The sequence below is a fragment of the Eumetopias jubatus genome, unplaced genomic scaffold (assembly GCF_037043125.1).
Source record: "Eumetopias jubatus isolate StellerSeaLion01/CBP00866 unplaced genomic scaffold, mEumJub1_p1.0 scaffold_7, whole genome shotgun sequence".
Lineage (NCBI taxonomy): Eukaryota > Metazoa > Chordata > Mammalia > Carnivora > Otariidae > Eumetopias > Eumetopias jubatus.
In genome coordinates, this window is record NW_028274813.1 from 106,082,786 (window position 1) to 106,104,923 (window position 22,138).

Consider the following 22,138-nt stretch of genomic DNA (forward strand, 5'->3'; position numbering starts at 1 on the left):
GGAGGAGATCTGGGTTGGTGACCACCCGCATCTATCTCAAAGGTGTCAAGCATCCCACTCTCCTCTCCAGGCCCTGCAACTTCACCTATAAATCGAGACCAGACCAGATGAGATCTGCAAAGTCCCATTCAGCTAAGAATCATCAGGAGCTACCATCCTGCCCAGCCCTACCCCCTCCAGGAAATGCATGCATCACTGCCATTGCCCTAGTCCCACTTCCTGGCCCCCACAGGAGCCCCCCTCTCTATGGCCTAGTAAACCTGCACCCTTGACATCACGGGGACCCTGGTCTCTGTGCTCCATTCCTCTGGAAATGGTACTGGATTAGGAGGCAAGGAGACCTGAGTGGGAGTTCCGGCTCTGTATGACCTGCCACGGGACCCCAGGCAGGTGGCTTCCTCTCTCTGGCACTGTAACACATCACCCTTAAAGCTCCTTCTACTGCGGACACCCCTAGATACTTCCAGGGCCACTCTGGCTCCATCATGTCACCGTGTAGCAGCTGGAAGCTCAGAATGCTTCCACTAGGCTCCCTGGCCCTGGGTCACCTCAGTCACCAAGGCCAGGGGTAGCCTCCATCACCCAGTTCCACCAAGAACCTAGGATGGCTTCAGCCACACAGTGTGCACATCTGTGGAGGTACAATATATCCCCACCAGAGCCCCCCTGTGTACATGAGGCTCCCCTTGGCCCAGAGGCCTCTCCTTCCACTGAATCCAATGACACACTCTATGTGTGGGAGGGGGCCCAGCTGATGGTACATAGCACGCTTGGCCTCCTGCCACTTCCCCCTTTAGCTCGGGTTCATTTGGTCTCCCCAGCTAGACTGTGAGCTCCTTGAGACTAAATCCAGAGTCTTAAATATCCCCCGATTTCCCCATGGGCCATACCTTACAGATACTCCATGTGTGGCTGGTGGTGACTCTTCTGAGTGTCTGTCCTTTCCAAGGGACATCAATAAGCCAGGAGAAAAGGCTCAGGAGTTAGAGGATGTGGACACGTGACCCGTGAGGGTCAAGGAGGCTGGGACTTGTGGGGGTGCTGTCTAACCGGAAGAAGGAAGTACTGGACGCGAGGCAGATCACAATCAGCTGGACAGTGGGAGCCATTCGGTCCTGGGGGGCAGATTGCAGCCCAACCCAAGGTAAGACGTCCTAACACCTGAATGGATTCAGCAGTTCAGAGGGCTGTTTCCATAGGGAGGGAGCAACCTATCGCTGGGAACACTCAAGCCAAGCACAGAGAACCTACAAATGCCCGAGGGGAGGGGTCAACAGGCAAACTGGCTCTCGGGCCAAATCCCACCAGCTGCCTATTTCTGTGAATAAAGGTCTGCTGGAGCAGAGCCATGCCCATTCATGTACATATTACCAGGGCTGATTTTGCACTACCAGGACAGAGTGGAGCCGTGGCCACGGGGATGGATGGTCAGCAAAACCTAAAATATTTACTCTCTAATATTTTATGAGGGGAGGGGGCCCTTCTGCTCTAGAGGATTCCTGGTCTGGTGGGAAATCAGATTATGGGACTTTAAAGGTCCCTTCCCCCCTTCTATTCTTCTATCATTTACTCACGCCCAGGTATGATCCGATGGTGAAACACCCATTGATGCCCAGCCTCCTTTCTAAAGCAGTACTCCACGGCCACTCCAAGCCACGAGGGGCCGTCAAGCTGGGACGCATAAACTTCAGCAGCCACAGACGCTCAGCTGGCCCTTAATTTGAGTCTTTCTGTCCTCCCAGGGCTGGGGACGAGGACTATGGAGGATTTAGTGACCCCCTCCTGGGGCAGCTGGTGGTCTTGCTCGGGTAGACACCAGTCACGGTGGTGAGAAAAAGCCAAGTGATGAGTCCTTTCTCTCTGCTGGGCACTGAATTCCCATTGCCCCCCCCCCCTTCATCCTTGAGGCAGGCATGATTACTATCCCATTTACAGTTGGGAATCAACCACAGGGAGGCCTACACAACTTACTGTGCAAAATCAGTTATTTCTCAACCTTGTTTTCACAATCAACCCCTCCTCCTCTGGGAACCACTTTAGACAGCTTTTTCTTAATCACTCTCTCTCATGAAATTTTGATACCACCAATATACAGTGTATTTGAGCTTCCTGTATAAACAGACTAAGAACCTCCTGCCCCCTGCAAGAATGTAGGGCATCTGCCCCTCTGGGTCATTCTCTGCCCTTCTGTGCCCTGAGAAGCAGGCCTCCATGGACTGCATTAATGGGCTTCCTTACCCTCTGGCTTCTGGATGGGTTTGGCCAATGGGAAATACCAGCAGGAGATGGGAGGGCAAGGGGCTGGCAGTAGTGGTGGTCTTCTACCCTACAGCTCAAGGTATCAGGGGGCAAGTTGGGGGGCGGGGAGCTTCTTGCAGCCCAAGCGTGGAGTGGTCCTCCTTGGTTGCTAGCCCTAAATGCACTACCATTTCCTATTGGTTTCCTTATCCCTTCCCCCATCTGAAAGTACAGCGTTCATATGAAACCTTTTGTGAACCACAATGGCATAAAGCAAAAAAGCAATTACCATTAATTTATAGGAAAAAATTCTGACCCAAAAAAATCACCTCTTAGGCTTTTCTGATACCTTATGCCACCTCTCGCTAACAGATGCACAAAATGAAACTGAGATAAAGCACAGATGCTCAGACACAATTCAGAGCTATGCAGGCTTGCTGCTGAGATGCTAAATGTAGTTCCGGGGGGAAGGAGCTTGGGGCACCACTCTGACTCCTCCGGGTGCGTGCTGACTTCATAACCACTTGCTGCAAAACCAACGCTAAGCACTATTTTCACTTTCACCTTTTTTCATAAAAGTAAAAATCCTCTTTGGATTTCTTTCCGTTAGCAAAACCAGGTACTAATGTAAAAGTCTCCTTAAAGCAAAAAGGCATAAGGCGAACTTTTGATAAGTGGAGGGTGCCTGTAATCATTCTATTAAACTCTCCTTGGTGAACACACCATCTGTTTCTCGCCAGGACCCTAACTGACCCAGCAGCCGAGCCAAGGCTTGAGCCCACATCTTTGTGATGCTAACAGGCTCTGCCCCACATGCTCCACCACCACCTGGACCCCCAGGTGAGAGAAGTAAGTTCCAGCACCAGATCGGTCATGGATTTGCCAAGTCCCCTCCCTCCTCTGGGTCTCAGTTTCTCTGTCGGTGAAATGAAGGGGTTGAAGGACATGATCCAAATGTCCCTTCCAGCTCTGGGAGTCCAGGGCTCCACTGTAGCAGAAACTGGCTTCTGGGCTTACTGATTTATACCAAGTTTGAGAAGAATCCATTCCACAGACGCAGGCACAGAGCATGCCATGGAACAAATGTATTCTGAGATACCGGTGCAAGGCTGGAGCATCAGTCCTGGGCCGGGGATGAGCCCCGATAAGCAGCCCAAGACCCAGCACAGGCATCTTGGCATCAGGCAAAGAGGTCTAGGTCAGACTTGAGGTGTCCTCTGCAAACAGACCGCCGAGACAACACTGGCCCTCCCGTGATCAAGGCACCCCGTCTGCCGTCCCTCAGTCATGGTAAGCCCTCTGAATCAATTCTCACTCCTATTAGCATTCCACCCAAGACAACCCATAAGTCCCTGAGGCGTTCATGGTAATATATTTTGCCTGGCAGTTTTGAAACGGTCTTACTAGTTAATGGAACTATAAAAATTACTTACATGAAAAGGTCAAGATAAATAAAGACAACTTCCATGTTCCCCGGCCAACCAGGCTGATCCCCAGCTAGGACGAAAGAAGACTAGGGAGCCAGGGAAAGGAGGCAGTGGCCTCCCAGAATTCTGCAGCATATGGCTTCTGGAGCTTCCCCCCAACCCAGTGTCCCTGGTGCCCCCAGGCAAATTGATCAGTCCTCCATTAGCATTCCTGGCAGGAACCACAGATCAGGCTGTCATCTGATTCTGCTTGGAAATAAAACGACCTACAATGAAGTGGGCCCAAGTGCCAATTCCAAAGTGACACACTTAGCGTGAGTGATTCTGCCACACCCAAGGTCATGTGGCATGTGGCAGGGGGCTGGTATAAGTGCCCACGTCGGGGAGTCACCAAACAATTCATCAGATGTCTATTACTCATTCCTTTATAACTACCAGCACCGAGTCCCCTGCACGGCCAGGAAGAGTCAAAACACCTGGCCCTCCCTCTCAGCACGTCTAGAGCTGGCTTTGAATTGCTGTGGTCACATCTGGCTCCAAGACATAGTCAATCAGAACAAAAGAAAGGAAGCATTTAACCTGCAGGGCTGGTAAGATGGAAGGACATTGGGAGCCAGGAGCTCTTCTTGTCTGGAGTCTATAGGCCTGCAGGTTCCCGTTCTCCCCTCTGGCGCGGGAGGGGGGCGGAGGGGGGGATGGGCACCGGAAGGCTCTCACAGGACTTGAACAGGTAACCAGGGGTTTGCTGCTCCCACCCAATCTGCCAAGCTGGCCCATGGCCACTCATCTTAATTTGGTGGTGCCTTTGCTGAATTTTATTCTTTGACAGCTAAAAGCCTGGATCCCTGTTCTGCTACTTATTAGCTTCATGTCTATAAGCTACACTGGTCCTCAGTTTCCCCATCTATAAAACGGCTGTGGGCTTAAGACAGTTATTGCAAAGAATAAAAGAGTTGATTCATGCAAAGCACCTAGAGCCAGAGGTCAGTTATAATTGCTGCCGGTTGTTTTTGTTCTTTATGCTATTGTAATTAATAGTCCTCTTCCCAGGCCTGCCTAGGGGAGCTGGGATCCCATGGCCCCAAAGCATTCTTAGGTTCATTTCCAGCTCAAAGGATGAGAGAAAGGCCTGAGACATGAAGAGGCTTCCTCGTTCACCGAGGCAGGGAGGGGGGACGCAGCGCTGGGAAGCCTGGAAGCGTGGGCACTAGGGACAGGCAAGGAGGACCCACGGTCCAGGCTCAGCTCGTTGGTGAATTATAATTGTAATTCCAGAGAAGAGAAGCCTGGAACAAAAGGAGGCCAACGGTCCTAAAGGACTGTTGGTCATGCTTCCAGGGGGGAATGTGAACTTGGGTGGGGCTGGGCTACCTGCTGCCAGGTGTTCACCCTACTCCTGTGCCCCCTCTGCCCATTCATGCAAATACCCACCCACACATGCACCCACCTGACAAGTGTTTAGCCAGTATATGCTGTGTGCTGGGCCCCCTGGGCAGGGATTATGCAGAGGAGTCCAAAATGCAGAAATGCAGGCCTTGTCCTGCCCATGGGACTCCTCGGCAGAGAATATTCCTCCTGCCTGCTCTTGACCCCTTGGGCGGCAGGGTGCCCTCTCGGAGAGTTGTGCACAGAAGGACTGCACTTGGATTCCCACAGGGGCCAAGACTGGGAGGAGAGTAGGGAACGGACGTGGGAGCCAGGCTGTCTGGATTCAAGTCCTAGTTTGGCCACTTTCTAGTTGGGACCTCAAGCAGGTTACTTTAGTTCTCTGGGCCTCAGTTTTCTCATCTTTAAAATAGGGACAATGGTCCTCTACCTTATAATTTGGTTGCAAAGTTAAACTGTCAATACAAATAAACTGCTTAGAATACTGCCTGGCACGTAGGGACCGAGCTATTATTTTTTTTTTCAAGGTCACCTATTCCATCCCCCTCCCTCTGAGCAGTCACTGGCTCCAGAAGCATTTATTAAGCACCTACTCTGTGCCAGACACTGTGCTAGGTGCTGGGAATACCATCAGCGAGTAGGTCATAGTCCCTGCTTTCACAGGGTGATACTGGGAGAGGTAGCCAGCAGCGGAGTACGTGGGCGAGCAGGGAGGTGGGGGGGACGAGTGTGGGGGGGTGGGTAGGCGAGCAAGTGGGTCAGCAAGCAAGGGCACTAAAAGGTCTCTGGTGCTGGGGCACTGGGGCGGTGTAGTCGATTGAGCCTCTGACTCATGGTTTCGGCTCAGGTCATGATCTCAGGGTCGTGAGATGGAGCCTTGCATTGGGCTCCGTGCTCAGCACAGAGCCTGCTTGTAACTCTCCCTCCCCCTCCTCCAAAATCAATAAATCAATCCTAAAAAATTTTTTTAAAAATAAAAGGTCTCTGATGCTGAAATCACAGCCAGTTCAGAGTACAGGGTGGGCACCAACAGAAGGGAGGCAATTCTGTATGTTGGAGGACAGGGGAAAGGCTTCACAGGGAGGGGGATGCTTGACTTGACCTTCATTCCTAATGCATTTATAGAGCACCTACCGCGTGCCGGGTACTGTATCCGCCTTCCCCTCTCCCACAGACCGTGAAATTTTGCGTCTGAGGGTTTTCGGCTAGAAGGAAACTTCCCTTACCTTCCTCCTTCCCACCCTTCACCTGTCCAGGTGTCCAAGTCCACATGGAACTTCTGGCTGCAAATGAGCCTCAACTCCCCCTACCCTGGGCCTTCACAGAGCCTGGAACTCCATCTGCAACCCAGCTCTCCAGCTCTCTTACCACTTCTGCTTACCCTTCACGTTAACTTGGATGCCACTTCCTACAGGAAGCTTTCCCTGACTGCACTGCCCAACCCCCCACCTCCAGGCTGGGTTGGTTCCCTCCCTGCTCCTAAGCATCTGGTTTGCCCCATAGGGCATAGAACGGACTACTCTATGCCACTTATCTATCTCCCATAAACTCCACGAAGGCAAAGAATGGGCCTCTGTTGTTCATCCATATGTTCCTTACCTAGCAGGGTGCCTGGCCCATGGGAGGTACTCAAAAAATAAATGTTGAATGAATATGTATCTGAATCTACAAAGGATCTCTCTCCTTTCCCTTCATGCTGAGCCCTACCTGTCTCTAATGTGGGCCACACCAGTCTGGTTGGGATGGAATACGTAACTCAGCTAAGAGACCAGGGCAATGCCAAGAAGTCCCAGATCATCTCATGGTGGCATGAAACGCTCTTGAGAAAAATTCCAGTGATTCTCTGGCTAATAGACAAGAACTGTTCAGCCAAACCCGACAAGAAGGATTTCAGGCTGGGGTTTGGGCCTCCCCCTTCTAGCCTGGAGCCCTGGGATCCATCAATCATCAAACGCCAGTATGAGATCGCAGACTCCCCTGGGCACCTTTTTTGTATCTCTACCAATCACCCAAAGGTATTAGCCTGCCTCTCATGGCTTGCCTCAACATGGCTTAACTATTAATAATGGTTTATCAATTAAAATTGCCAACTTGTCAGGATGTCCCTTGAGGGTTTCCACATAGAGCAATCATGTCTAACCACTGAGCCTGACAAAAGCCCCAGTGTGGCAGTCAATTCCCTTGATCCATCCTGCGGGCCCCAGAGCTGCCAGTGGGTGCTCCTGGTAGGCTCGGCCCTCCTCGCTTTGTAAAAGATTTTCCTGGCTGACCTGTTCCAACCACCAATGCTGCACTCCTGCAAGGAGCAACAGCTTTTCAACTTGTTAATGATGTTGGAACATACGGCCTGAGTCAGCAACCCCCAGCACACAACCCAAGAAAATCTTCTTCTGGGTCTTTTCTTTCCCATTTGGCAGATGCCAGGCTTTCTCTAGAAAGACCCATTCCAACCGATTGATTTTTTTTTTCTTTGGGAAATTGATTCTCATCATCTACAAGGAAAGAAAAACATGAAACTTGTTGAGTATTTTTTTTTAATGCTTTGATTTATAAACCAGTCCCCTGGTTCTGTCTTGCAACTTGCCTTTCCTGAAGGAGCTAGCCCCTCCTCTTGGCCACACATGACAGAGGCCCAAAGGAGGGGGCACTGGGAAGCTGGGCAGATGGATGAGAGAGAGACCCCAGGCAGAAGGATGTGATTAAGCACATGGGCTGAATTCAGGATGGACAGACTTGGGGTCAAGTCCTGGTTCTTCCACTGAGCTAGCTGTGTGGTCTTGAGTCAAGTGAAATGACCTAATATCGCAAAGACTTGGGTTCTTTATCTGTGAAACTGGACCGACAGCATTGCCTAAATAAAGGGTGATATGGGGGGGGGGTGCTAGCTGAAATAACTGAGTGGTTGACAGAGTGGCTTTTAGCAAGGGCCCCATAAGTCTCAGCTCTTACTGTCATGATTGGTTTTAGAGGAGGCAGCCCACATGGGATGCCCGAATATGCTGAACTCAGGGACCTCAGCAGACACCCAGAACCACAGCGTCTCGGAGCAGAAGGGGCCAGGTCATTAGAGTCCCCACTTCTACCACCTCATCCAGAGCTTGGAGCCCCTCTCCCATATCCATGCCAAACTTCGACAGACATGCCTCTATAAGCAGGGAATGCAGTCACTCTGTTCCAAACTCATTCAATTGCATCCACACCCTCAAGTGAGAAAGGCTCTCTCCAACCTCTGGGCCTTTGCACATGCTGTATTCCTTCCTGGAGCCACTCCTCGCCCTCCTCTTTGCCTGGCTAACGCATCTCTCAGGTCTCACCTTCAATGGTGCCTACTTTAGGAAGTCATCCCTAGCCACCCTTGATAGATGAGGTGCTCCCAATACGTGCTCCCCCAGCACCTGCCCTTCTTCATCAAAGCACAGGTCACAGGACCCTGTCTGGCTTGTTGACGGTCTTCAGCACTGGCCCAGGAGCTTCTGAAAGCGACTCCTCAGGGCCCAGTGTGGTACTGGCACGGAGCAGAAGCTTGATACACATCTGCTGAATCTACGAATGAACGAATCAGTGAAGTCCCTTCCGTTTATGAACAGCTCTGATCACTAGAAAGCTTTTTGCTTCATTGAGCTGAAATCTGCCTCCTTGGAGCTTGCCCAACTGCCGTCTTGCCCTTTCCTGTCCCCCAGCCTACATCTCTCCTGATTCCACATAACAAGCCTTCGGGGAGCTTTTCTCTATTGGAACGGAAACGGAGTAATAGGACCCCACAGCTTCTGAGCAGCATGTGGCTGGGACCAAAGGTGCCTGCCCATGGAGAAGTGTCCCTTCCTTCTGTCAAAGTTAGTCTTTTGTCCTGGTCTGCAGCCAGGTGGCGGTCACCGACCAGCACGATGAAGCCCACCCAAAGTATATGAGCACTGTCATTGCCCCACCCCACCCCCAGCAGTGAGCAGCCCGCAGTCCTGCTGGGTTTAAACTTCATTTCTATTGAGAAGCTAAATCAGGAGCTACTTAGCACCACTGATTTAGGGCTTTAATAAAAATAATGCAAAGCGAACAGGAAAGGCAGCCGTGAAGGTCACTGTCAGCGGCTCCCCCCACCTACTGCACTCCTGCCTTCTCTGCCTGCCTCTTTGCCCAGCCTGAGGACCCCTAAATTTCCTTGCAGTCCCACAAAGGTGAGTTGGTGCTTTTATGAGGCAGTGCCCCTTCACAATCATACCCCCTTACAGCCCAGGCTCCATTTGTTTCTCACTGGGCTGTTTAGGAATTTCCTGCCACCTCAGGACCTTAACACTTCTCTTCTCTAAAAAGACCCTAGCCTGAGAGTCTAGAGGCTTCTGCCTGTGCCCCAGCTCCTCTGTGATTCATTGGCCGTGGGGACCACTTACAGCCTCTGCCTGAGCACTGCAGGTGGTGACAGGACGAGGCAGAGGCTCAGAGTCTGCGTCATCTGAGGTCCTGTGAGCAGGGAATTTGCAGGCCTCTCCTGCTCAGGTTCAGAGACATGGATTTCTACCCCTCCACCCCCACTGACTCAAACCACCCCTGACCCGGGGCCAAGCCCAGAGTGTTTCCTTACATTCCAAATAACGCTATTTGAACATTTAATGCTTCGGTAATTAAGGGGAAGTGTTATTTTTAAATGACCTTTTTATTTTCAAAATCGCTATGGCCTGTCCCTACAGCTTCTCAGTGGCAAAGCCAGGATTCAAGCAGAGGGCTCTGCAGGCCCGGACCTGGCACTCCTCTCCCCACGCTCCCATATGGCCTCCGGAGCAGACCTGAGCCTGTCAGGCAGTCGGGTAAAGGACCAATGCTGCCCGTGGGCTGGGTGAGCAGGGAAGGCTTCCCAGAGGAGAAGAAAACGCCCCAGTTGGGTGGCATGAAGCACCTCACGTGGGCAGACTGAGGTCTTGGACACCCAGCCCCGACCAGCCCTCTCTTCAGACTCCAGTGGCCAGGGTGGCGTCAGCAGCCTCTCACTGCTCCAGGAGAGGACCTGTCACCACTCTGGCCCTGGCGACTTGGGTGGAGGGAACAAACATCCCATGAGCCTTCCAGTCTCACTCTGCAGGATGCCCCTGCCCTTTGCCCCCCTCCTTACTCCCTGTCCCCTCCCCCTGCCCTGCCCTGCAGCAGCCCTCAGCTACGCAGAAAAACTGCTGAGGGGAGAACAGGCTGGGACTCTGTTCTCCCCTAAATATTTCGCCCATGGGCCTGTCTCTGTCTCTTTGGGGGAAAGCATCACCTCAATATCCTCGCACCTGAGAAAATGACAAACATGAGAGTCATTTCCTGCAGCACTGTCCAGAAGAGCCAAAGCTTGGAAATAATCAAATGTCCATCCACAAGCCAAAGGGCAAAGAAATGATGGCAGAGCCACACCGCGGAATACTGTGCAGCTGAAAAAAAGGAACCAGACCACTCTTCCTGTACTGCGAACTTCCGCTAGAGCCAAAAGGAAAAAAGTAAAGGTAGAGCAGGGTTTAGAAGATGCTGCCTGTGGTGTAAAAATGAAAATGTGTTGGAAAAGACTGCACATGTCTATTTCCTCCTCGGTGCATAAAATAGCACTGGGAAGACGCACCAAAACTTCCTCCAGGAAGGGCATGTCGGAGAAAGGCACATCCCCTTTCTGGTGGTTAAATATCAAACCAGGTGAGGCTATTGTCTGCGCAGAAAATAAAGATCACTTAAACTGTAAAAAATAAGGCATGTCATGCAAAAGGCTTCTGTTAACATACAGAAGAATCCTCCAGGAGTGGAAAGACAGCATCACATGTTCTAGTCCCCAGTGAGAGCGCCAGCCACCACCACGCGGGCCGGAGCGGGCGGGACTCAGGACTGATGATGAGTTTTGTGGAAGGTTAATTTGAATCATGGGGCCAAGCACTGCGTGCAGGTCGGTTCTCCGGCTGAGTTAGGGCCTGGAAGTCACCTCTCCGGCAATGACCGGTCTCTGTCTCCCCCAGCCCTGACGACAGCAGGTTCCCCAGGGCGACTGCCGTGCGCAGGAAGGGGTGAGCTGGCAGCAAGGGCTGCCACGGGCCTCAGCACGGCACCGTGAGACCCAATAAAATACAATCGCCCAGATTCCCGAGGTGGCGGTTACTCCCGTATCACGCAGAGACTAGGACTGATTCTTTCAAATAAGACCCTGGTTCTCCCTCATTCCCACTTTTATCAGCCTAATCTGGTGAGACGCCTGCCTTCTCGTCCCCTCCTCGGTCCCTTCCTCTTTGTGTCCTCTCCTTCTCTCCCACCCCTCTCCCCACTCCCTCACCCTGCTGGCTCCACTTTCCTTCTTTGTTAACTCAGCAATTCACAGCCCTGCTTACAAGCTGCCTTCTTCCCTTCATCTCCAGGGATGGTTCCCTCGTCCACACCCAGTTGCTCCGGCCCTTGGCGGGTGATGGGTTGGCGCAAAAGGAGAGAGGAGGGGGAGGGCAGGGGCTGTAGCATGGCCCAGCTGGTCCTGTCATTTCAGGTCAGAGCCCCGCACCCTAGAGGAACCTGCAGGAAGGAAGCTGATGGGCACCCCCACCCACCCACCCATTGGTCAGCATCAGCTCTTGAGAGGAAGCTGCATTCCAGCAGACCGCAGAATGCTGACAACACATGAGCATCTTCTTGAGTCCCTGTTCCCCTCCTTCTCTGCACTCCCCCAGACTAGCGCAAACTCCCCCTTGGAATGCCGAACTGTCCTTTCCCTGTTGCTGCCCATCCACCTTTCTCCCTTTTCTTTAGGGTTCAGGCCATGCCCTTGCTCTTGAGGTATCTGGCACTGAACCCCAGCTGTCAGGAAGGTGACATACTCTACTTTGTATCACAGTTCTGGGGACCCCTGCCTCCTAATGATCTCAGACTCCTTCAAGGTTGGAACAGGTCTTCTCTATCTGTGCCCCACTCTCTCCCCCAACCCTGACCCATTACCTAGCATAGTATTTACAGAGGAAAGCAATGTGGCAGGTATTGGCAGAAAGGAAGGAGGAAAGGCAGAAGGAAGAAACGGAAGAAAGAGAAAACTGATTTCTGCCTCTGACTTTTCCAAGCATGTAGTAATTACTCTTCATCTGGCACTTGAGCATTTCTAAAGCACATTTACGTTCGCCATTCCATCTGCTTCCACGACTCCCCTAAGAAGTTGGCAAGGCAGGTCTGTTATTATACTCACTTTACAGATGGGGACAGGGAGGTTCAGAGACATGAAGGTACTTGCCCAAGGTCACCCACACCAGAGACGGCCCCCGGCACTGTCACGGTCTCTCTCTTCACCTGTAGCATTCCCTTGGCCTGTGCCCTGGAGCACTAGCAAGGTTAAATATCACCTCTTGTGGAGGGCTCATCTTGCAAGCTGAGCTATCAGCTGCTGGAGGGCAGAGACCCCTGCCTGATGCTCCTTCCAGTGCACAGACAAAGCCCAGAGCCTGGCATTGCACAGTGGCCTGGGGATGCTTGCTGGTCACTACAGCCATAAGGCAGGCCTTGCTCAAGGCCCGGTGGCAAGGAGCTGTGTTGGGAAGGGGGCCAGGAGCCCTGCCTCACACGGTACCCGAGAACACACACTTCGAGAAACCAGAAAGCCTGAAAGGGCAGGACACTCGTTTTCTCCTGGGGGCAGAAAAGTACAGGAAAAGTAACCATTCAGCCTTTAAACACATAAATAATGTTGCTTCTTCTACCCCTGTCCCAGAGCACCCATGAATAGCATGCACTCAACAAAACATTTTAACAAAACAAGAGGCAAGATCAGGCCCAAAGTGGTGGTGTGTGGGTTGCCATGGAGTCGGACAAGCCTTCAGAAGGCCACGGTCAGGGCCGAAGCCCACTTCCGTGGCTCTCTGCACATGCGTGTGGACACACAACCCCCAGCCCCTGCTCCGTGTTCCAGCCCCCCCCCCGCCCCCCCCCGCCAGAAGGAGACCAGGTGAGTGCTTCTCTATGCCTCAATTTTCTCATCTGGAGAAGGAGGCAGATGACACCTTCCTTGTTGCAAAGTACACAGAATAGCAAGTGCTCTACAGAAAATAAAAGATGCGGTAGAGTTGCTCAAGTGTGGGCCCTAGAGCTAGGCTTCCTGCATTCAAATTTCCATTCTACCACTTACTAGCTAGTTACTAGGGCAACTCGCTTAACTGCTAGCTGCATTGTTTCCCCTCATGCCTGCAAGAACAAGCAGCTGGCAGGCACTACAGGTAAGGGAGGCCTTGGCCCTGGCACAGGGAGAAACGAAGCGGATGGAAGATAGCCTGAGGGCAGGTGTCCGTTACCAGAGCAACTTCACATCTTCCTAGAACGTTAGCAGTGTGCCAAGACCCTTCTTTCCCACGATCTTGCTTTCCCGCTCCCCTCCCTACTTGCAGCTCATAGCCAGGACTATCTGTCAGGTGCACATGGAAGAGGACCCCAAACAGCTCACAGGGGGCCGGGGACACGACAGATTCATACCAGAGTCATAGCCAGAACCGGGTCCAGCAAAGCCTGCTTTAGCTGGGCACTGTGCTGGGCGTGGGGTACCAGAGTGCCCATGGGACATCGCTCACCCCACAGCAGGAGTCCCATGCCCACAAAGGGAAGAGGGAAGCCCTGCCAGGCTGCCCAAGGCAGGGGCTGCCACTCCCTAGCCCAGATGGCCGGGCAGTCACAGGGCAGAGCGCCCGCAACTGCAGCAACAGTGACACCTCCACGCTCCCCAGCTCCGCTCCAGGCTCTTGCCTGCATTAGCCCCGGGCCAGGTGGTGACTCCAAGGCCAGATGCTATTCCCATGGGTGCCCTGTGGGATCTGGCACACCTGCTCACCTCTTCTATTCCGCCCTCCGCCAAGTTCTAGTTTCTTAGGTGCATAAATCTCGATCCCACCTCAGGGTCTTCATCCATGCGCTTTGCCCAGCCAAGAGCTCCAGCCCCATCCCCAGGCTTCACTCCTTCAGATCTCAGCCCCAACCCTCTTCCCTGATGTCCCCATCCTCCCATGTGAAAGAAGGGTCCCTGGTAGTGGCTCTCAACATCCCATGTTCTTCCCCTTCAAGAAAACCAATGAAAATGGCATCCTCCATTTACCTGGGGAGCAAATGTTGAAAGCCTGCCTCTTTCTAGGCTATTAGCTTCATGGGGGTAAATACAGCATCTCTTTTGTTGACCCTTGAACCTCTATCCCTGGCCCCAGCACGGAGTACAGTAAGCACGCAATACACGTTGCCTGAATAAAAAGTAAATGAACACACTATGTAGCCACTAGAGTAGGCATTCAACAAATGTGTTAAACAAATAACCCTTCTGTCTGAAAAGGTTTCGTAATTATGATCATAAAGACACTACCAAAATAGACACTCTTCTTTTCCTGCCCCCACTCCAGGCCTCCATGGGATTGGATGTAAATAACCCCTTGCATTTGTGTGTAACAAAATAAAACTCTAATTCCTGTTAGATCCCACACATTAACCTTGCCAGGTAGGTAGGCCAATGTTGCTATCCTCATGATGGTGTCCAGGGAGGCTAAGTGATTTCCCCAGCTTCACACAGAGGTTAATGGAAGTACGGAGAGCAAAGCAGGGCTGTCACCTCTGCTCTGATCAAGCCAGACCTGCAGCCCTTCCCACATTCAAGAGGAGAGTGGAGAAGTCTGGAAAGGATGCCTTGCTGGCTTGTGAGCTCCCTGAGTGAATGACCATTTTTGTTTTATTAATTCCTGTCTCTCCCTCACCAAGCCCAGAGCGTGTGGCCCAACAGAGATACTTGAAAATAAATTGCTAAATCAACAAATGATGTTTCACCTAGAAAAGAAAATGGGAAGGAAGGGGTAAGGGAGAGAGGAGACAGTTTCTTAAACATCTAAAAAGCTGTTATATGGAAGAAAGAGACTTGCTCTAGGACCAAAATAAACACCTTTCTCCCACTGAGAGTAGTCCAAACCCACTTGGGCTTCCTTAGGAAAGAGTGAGTTCCCTGTCAGCCAAGGTAATCAGAGCCAGAACCACCATCTCTGGCTATAATAGCAGCAGGGCGTCTGTGTTACACAGAACCCTGGGGCTCTATTTACATATCAAGAGTATGCATGATGGCCCAGAGGCTCAGGTAGATTAGCCTCCAGAGAGCCATGTCCAGGGTCAGTGGTCTGCAGGGTTCCACCTAATCCCAAGAACGTGTGACTCCCTGATCTCAGAATAGAAGGGAATCAGGATCCACCCCCATGTCTCCAGATTCATAGTCCCCAGCTCCAGGGGACATGAAGCCTGGGGTTCTGGTACCAGAGGGTCTCACAACTTGGCTTCAAGCCTCAGCTACCCCATTTCACCAGGGATCAGAAAACCAAAACTCCCCCCTAGTGTGGGTTCCCCGATGCGCACTGTCCCCTTGGTGCATCTCCCCCTCCCTCTACCACTGGGGCACAATCTCACTCACACACAACCCCCAAAAGTCCTCCCTGAGAACCATCTCCCAGGGGCCCCCACACCCCCAGCACGAAGGCACCGTTGCGTGGGGAGAACAAGGTGCAGCTGGACCCAGAGACAAGGGGGAAGGGAGGCAGTCATCTCAGGACTGGGGGCCCGCTCCTGGCAGCCTCTAAGGGTCATTGCATGCAGCTGTTACCTGCGGTCCTCCCCGCTCAGTGGGCATAACTAAAGGAGAACTCTCAGATGGCCTCCACACAAGGAAAAGGGAGATTCATGAAGGAGAAGGAGAGTGGGGACGCCAAGCAGGAAAAGTTCTCACTTCCACCTCCTTGGCTTTACTGATTGGCGGCCAGTGCCACACCCACCTCAGAACAAGAGGCCCAGAGGGCCTGGGTCTGCCTGCCCATTCCCAGGACCCGGCCTCACTGTCTCTGGGGAGGGGGAACCAGAAAGGTGGCCCCTAAAGGCTGGGATCAGCCCTTCTGCTGCCAGAGATCCATGAGCAAGCCCCCCAGCCTCTTTGGGGAGGGGCTATTTTGATTTCCCTCAAGTCCCCTCCTGGCAAACACTGAAACGGTAAAGAAACCCTTCCAATCGCCGGTTAGCTCCACAGAGACACGGAAATATACAGACCCAAACCCTGCCTTGCGGACTTTCTGGGCAACTTCCCCAAGGGGACTTCAAGGGAGGAGAACAGGGGACAAGGACATGATGCACGCAAAGCACCCCAAGTCAAACAGCAGAGCACCCAGAGCCTGCCCTGGGCCTCTGAGGAGAGCATAGTCTCCTGGCTGGGGAGACGGCAAGACCTCAAGTCCATGTCCCATCTCCACAAGCCAGAGAATGAGGGATGAGGAGGGGGCCACGGGCCATGTCTCCTCCCTGCTGGGATGCTAGGGCAATCTAAGGCCAACCCGCTTAGATCAGTTGCGATGTCTTGACTGTGGAGTCTCAAGTTGGGGTACCCTCATAATAAGAGGCAGGTAAGGATCAAGGATAAGAACAGAGCTGGCTTCAGATCAAATTTTAAAGGGGGGAGGGTGCTACTATCCTCCACCTCGGTCTTCTCTCCCCTATCACCTAGAGCAACCTCTCTCCGTCCTGGGGAGCACAGAGGTTAACGCATTCCCTCCTCAGGTAGCAGGGCTGCATTTTAGCAGGAACCTTCTGGAGAACAGGAAATCACCCAGGAGATTCTAACGCCAAAATTCCTGGCTCGTCAGTGGGAGAGAGATACTGAGAAGCCCTGAGACACAGCAGTCTGCATGACGCCTTTGTCCTAAGAAGCATGCCCTCGGTGAACACCGATTTGTTAGATCGGCTTCCGTCGAGGTCTGGCACAGTGTCTAAGAAGTCAGACAGACCTAAGTCTGAGTCGTCGCTTCTGGTTCCCAGCTCAAGGACCTCTGGCCAGTCACTCGGCCTCTCCGTGCTTCTGCTTCCTCATCTGTGAACTGGGATGACACAACCCACCACAAAGCATCGCCAGGAGATCAGAGGAGCTCCTGTCACGGGGCTGGCACGCCGTGGGCCCCGCCACACGGTTCTCCTCCTGCCCCACTGGATACAGCACACGTGCCAAACAAGAGAGCTGTCATTTGGAATGAGAACATACCGGACTATATTCATCATTCCAACCAGCTGGGGAGCTGGGGCCAGGAGAGGGCCACTTTGGGGGAAGGATATTAACGGTTCCAGCCAACCAGAAGCCCCTAATCACCTTTAACTCTCCCAGAGGGAGCCTGTCCAGGTTGAGTTATCTTCCGTGGGCAGGAAAAGCAGCTCTGGCCCTTTTAACCTAGCACGGATCATAGAGCAGAGAAAATACAACGGCCCCAAACCACTAAACACTCTTCAACTCGATTTTCCCAGCCCTGCCAAAGCGGCCAGCGGCGGCCCCAGTTAAAGGAATGACACGTACATTTTCTGGAGGAAGTGAAGACCCACCTGCCCAGGGGAGGTGGCAGGCCCCGGCCAGGGCAGCCCAGCAAGGGGGCAGCCGCTGAGTCGGGGTTTCTCGGGATGGCTGGCCACGCAGTGCACCTGTGCACCGAGCGCGGGGATGTTCCGTCACTCTCCATCATCCACCTGCTTGACTGCTGGGTTGGTGGGTTGCCGCGACATATGTGGGAGAATTGCAAGTCTCATAATTCACCCAGATGGTGGAAGCTCCCGAATTGTTCCTTCTCAAGAGACAGCTGTTCCACTGCTGGGCCATATGGTTCCCCTTGCTCTGCACCCTGCTCTGGGAAATGAACCACTTTGCACGGGCAGCTTCCAGATCTTAGAACTGTCGCAACTGTCGCTTGTTCTTAGCGGGTAATTAAGACCTCCAGCTGAGGCATCCATGTTGCTCCACATGTGGTTTGTACACATGTCAGAGCAGTGTTTTAAAGCTCGCATCAAGGTAAATACAGGTGGGCGAGGCCCGCCAGCATTGTCTTCTACTCAAGGGAAGCCCCTACCATCACAGACTCAGAGAGAGAGAGGCCCCCCCAGAACTCGGTTCGCCATTCCTCTGCACATGGTGAGCCCACCCCCACCCAGACGCGCCCCGGGGTTCCGGGCTGGAAGTGACCTTCAGAGGTCACACTGTCCACCTTCTGATGGAGGCTTGTTTCAGACAGACACATTAACAAAGACCTTTAAGACTAGCTTGTGATTTAGGAATGCACCAAGCCCCTCGGAACATCAACAGCACCGCCGGACAGAGATGCTCACTGTCACCAGCAGGCTGGCTCCTCGGACCCCTCTCTGGGACACCTGCACACTGCACCCCAGGCCCCTGGGGATGCAGACATAGATTTTCAGTCTTTGTGGCAATCTGCGCACTGTCCTGGAGCAAAGAGAGCCATGACTGGGGCCTCAGCATGTACAAAGGTGACACATACCAGGAGCCTGGTAATGTTTATTTGCTCTTCTTTCTGACAATTTCAACCATTCTCCTGAGGAAGTCAGGGGAAGGGCCCATGTGCCCCACCTCTCGACCCTATGCTTACACACGCAGGGGTTCTTCCCAGATCTGAAAACTGTGATGCCTTTCGCCCTCAGCCTAGCGGGGAAGCTCTCTCTGCATTATCCTGCCATACTAGATAACAAGAGCTGACACTTATTAAGCACTTACTGTGTGCCAAGCCTGGTTCCAAGCATTTCACACGAACTTACCTAATCCTTATAAGCCTCAGTGGAAGGCACTGTTATCACGCCATTACACGGATAAGGAAAGTGAGGCAAAGAGAGGATACATAGCAGGGTCCCTTAGACAAGGCTTCGTCTCAGGAGGCAAGGGGAACGAGCATAGGAACTGAGCAGGACAGATGGCCAGCTCAGCTAAATACTACCTACGCTCAACCTCCAGAGATACCAGAAGCTTCCAGATGTGGCCTTGCAGCAGCTAAGCCTGAAGACCACTGGCTGTAACAGAATGGTTAGGAGTATGGAACCAACACCAGATGCCTGGGTTTGGCTTCTGGCTGTCTTGCTTCATTGCTGGATGGCCTTGGGAAAGTTACGTGACCATTCTGTGCCTCCATTTTCTCCTCTACAAAACGAGAATGTGAACAGTCCCTACTTCGTCAGGGTGTTGTGGGGATTGAGTTAACACAGAAGTGAGGCCGGGCATAGAGTTGGTGCTATGTAAGGGTTAGCTATGGTGATGATAAAGCAGCACCAGGAGGAAGAGCAAGAGGTAAGGGAGGAGAAGATTGCTCTTCCTACCACCCGATGGGTTAGGTGTCTGTCAGCAGGGCCTCCGGTTACAAAGCCCCATCACATGGTCTTGCAGGACAGGCTTGATGCTCGTATTTTGTACACAAGAGAAAGTCTGCACCGGCAATGAGGAGGGAAAGAGGTGTCTTGGGTTGCTCAGCTAGTTGAGGTGGACATCTGGGTTGCAGCCCAGGCTCCTGAGCTGAAGGCTCTGCTACCAAGCCTGAGGACTAATGACAGGTCACCCCCGCCCTGGCCAGGGCTGGGGCCCCAGGCTTTTAAATGTAAGGTTCCTCGACCGCCAGTCCACTGGAAACCGGCTCACCACTTACTAGCTGTCGGCCCTTGGGCAAAACACAAGTTCTCAGAGTCTCCATTTCACATGTGTGAAGAGAGGAACAGCTCCTAGGAAGTCATCTTGAGGATAAAATGAGGTGACATACGTGACAGCCTGACACCAAAAAAAGTAAGCCCCCCTCCTCAGTTGGTCCCTTTGTGAAGGCGAATGCACACCAAAGGAGGTCATTATGGAGGATGTGTTCCAAACAGGCCTGGTGTGCCTGAACAAGCCCCTCCACCTAGTCTGGGGTCACCAGGAGCCCCTCCTTCCCCTCTCCCCCCCTGCCTGGTAGTTAAATCTTTAGGAGAAACTGTGAGGGCCCATGCCAGCCCCGAACGGTCCTGCCCTCAGAAAGCTTTATGAACCTCTCGGCCATGTGAAACTCGTCACGACCGGCCCAGGGAGACGTGTGTCCACCGCCTTGCAGCCCTTGCAGAGATCTCCCTGACTCGGTTTCATGATCCGTGGCCAGGCGTGTTGCCTCCATTTGGTTCTTCCTCCAAATGCTTGTTTCCATCTTAAACTATCCCCTTGGTCCTAGGTCTCACGTTGGCCTTGGGAAAACCCTCTGCCCCACCATCTCCATCACTGGAACTCACACTACAGAGAAGCCTACAGATCTTCTAATTCCCCACGAGGAAGCGAAAGCCCTGGGAGGTGGAGTCTTGTACCCAGCCGGCACAGCAAGAGGATGGCGGAGTGGGTGAGAACTCCATCTCTGAAAGCCAGGTCGGGGCTCGCATCGGACAGCCTCTCCCTGCTAGAGGCAAAACCCAGGGTCAGGGACCTCCTCCTCAGAGCCAGAAGCCTGCATCAGGGAGGGCTCTCCCACAACAAATCCTGCTTTGTGCCCCAGGACTGGAGAGGCCCTCCAACCCAAACCATCCCATCAGGCACCAGATGGCGTTTGACTTTGGGGCTGAAGACCTCATCTCCATTCAGACCCAGCAAATAGCAGAGAGTGTAGCCCCAAGCCTGGGTCTTGCCTCTGGGGTTTCATGCAGAGAGGCAATTAAAAAAGGAGGGTCTAGAGCAGCCACGAAGCCACAGAGTCTGTCCCAGGGCTTATGCCTGCCCCACAGGATGGAGGTCGGAGCCCAGAAAAGGGAAAATCGAGACCAGGAGGAGAGCCGCAGAAGGAGGAGGGAAAGGAAGCCCCGCTTGCCCTCCTTCCTGCCCCCAGAACCAACTCAGCTGGTAGTGCTTTATGTAGGTCCACTGCGCAAAAACAAGATTAAAAGGGACAGGCAGAACAAAGCATCACTCTCCCTAACAAAGGCCCCTCCACTTAGTAAATTAGGAGCTCTTTCCACCTGACACACTTTTAAAGAGAAATCTTCAATTACCATGGGCTGGCGGGGCACTGCGACAAAAGCTCTGTCCGGTGACTTTATTCTCAAAGCCCAGAGCAGGCATGGAAGTGGTTTTATGTAATAGAGATACTAATCTAGTCCATATAATTTTGAGAATCCTTTATGGAGGACTGAAGGGCGTTTGAGCCCTGCGGCTGTTTCAAAGAGATTTTTCTGCAGCTTATGCATTTACCTTGCCAAAAGCTTAGCTGAGCAAACAGTCCTCTAAATCACACTCACTGCTGATTTACTATCAGGCCTCTGCAGTTTGTTTGGTGATGGAACCTTGTGGATAAACAGAGGCCAAGGCCTTGGTCCTTCCACTTGACCAGACCAATGGGATGAGGGCTGCCTTTAAACTGGGGTTCCCCTGGCTCCCAGATTTGAGACTTTCCTTCTCCTTGCCGTTGGCTCAGCCCAGGGTAAAGGTGGCTGGAGGGGCTGGGCTTTGGCTGGCCGGGGGTGGGAGGAGGCCTCAGTGGCTTCTGCCCTTGGCTCCAGGTCCGCTCCATCCCAGAAGGAGACTGATGGTGTCAGTTGTTTCCCCTCCCCCCGCCGCCCTCCATCCGGAGCAAAGACACAATTCTGGCTCCCTTGGTGACGATTCAGCGTCACTGGCTGCTTGAAAAGGAGAAAGCAAAGTGGGAAAGCAGGGTGGGGAAGGTGACTCTCAGGAGAGCCCGGGGAGACGTGCACACACACACTCTAAACACACGAGCTTGTGGCTCTGCACCCAGCATGCGGGTTACGGGGCCCTTCTCATTGGCAGACATGCGACATACACATACAGCAAGTCCATATGCCAAGAACACACTTGTGCACACGCAACGCGTCAGAGGGGGAGCCCTTCACACATGGTGAAACCCAAAACTCACAAATAGACCAGTGTGTGTACAATAATAAAACCTAGCATTGCCACACCACTGACCATGTGCTCGGTTACAGTTATTCACTTATTTAATGCTCACGACAACCCCGTGAGGAAAGGTACCATTGTTACACCACTTTACAATTGAGTAAACTGAGGCACAGAGAGGCTAAGTAATTCGCCCCCCGTCACAGAGGCAGAAGGCAGCAGTCTGGTGTATTCTTAACCTTTACATTGTCTGGCACAGCATGCCATACGGACACTCCTTTTTTTTTTTTTTCCCCAAGATTTTTTAAGTCCTCTCTACACCCAATGCAGGGCTTGGACTTACGACCCCAAGATCAAGAGTCACATGCTCTACCAACTGAGCCAGCCAGGCACCCCGAGACACCCCTTTCATGGGTTGGGAGTAGCCTCCACACGTGTG

The 22,138-nt window shown here is 52.7% G+C and overlaps 1 protein-coding gene and 1 long non-coding RNA gene across 3 annotated transcripts in view; one reads left to right on the forward strand and one right to left on the reverse strand.

Moving 5' to 3' along the window:
- The window catches only part of MEGF11 (multiple EGF like domains 11), a 222,125-nt gene that overhangs the window by 178,666 nt on the left and 21,321 nt on the right, over nt 1-22,138 (reverse strand). The window lies entirely within an intron of this gene.
- Nucleotides 1,074-6,665, forward strand: LOC114206356 (uncharacterized). Its single transcript, XR_003608606.2, has 3 exons — nt 1,074-1,144; nt 2,979-3,528; nt 6,308-6,665. It is a non-coding gene; the product is annotated as an uncharacterized LOC114206356 (long non-coding RNA).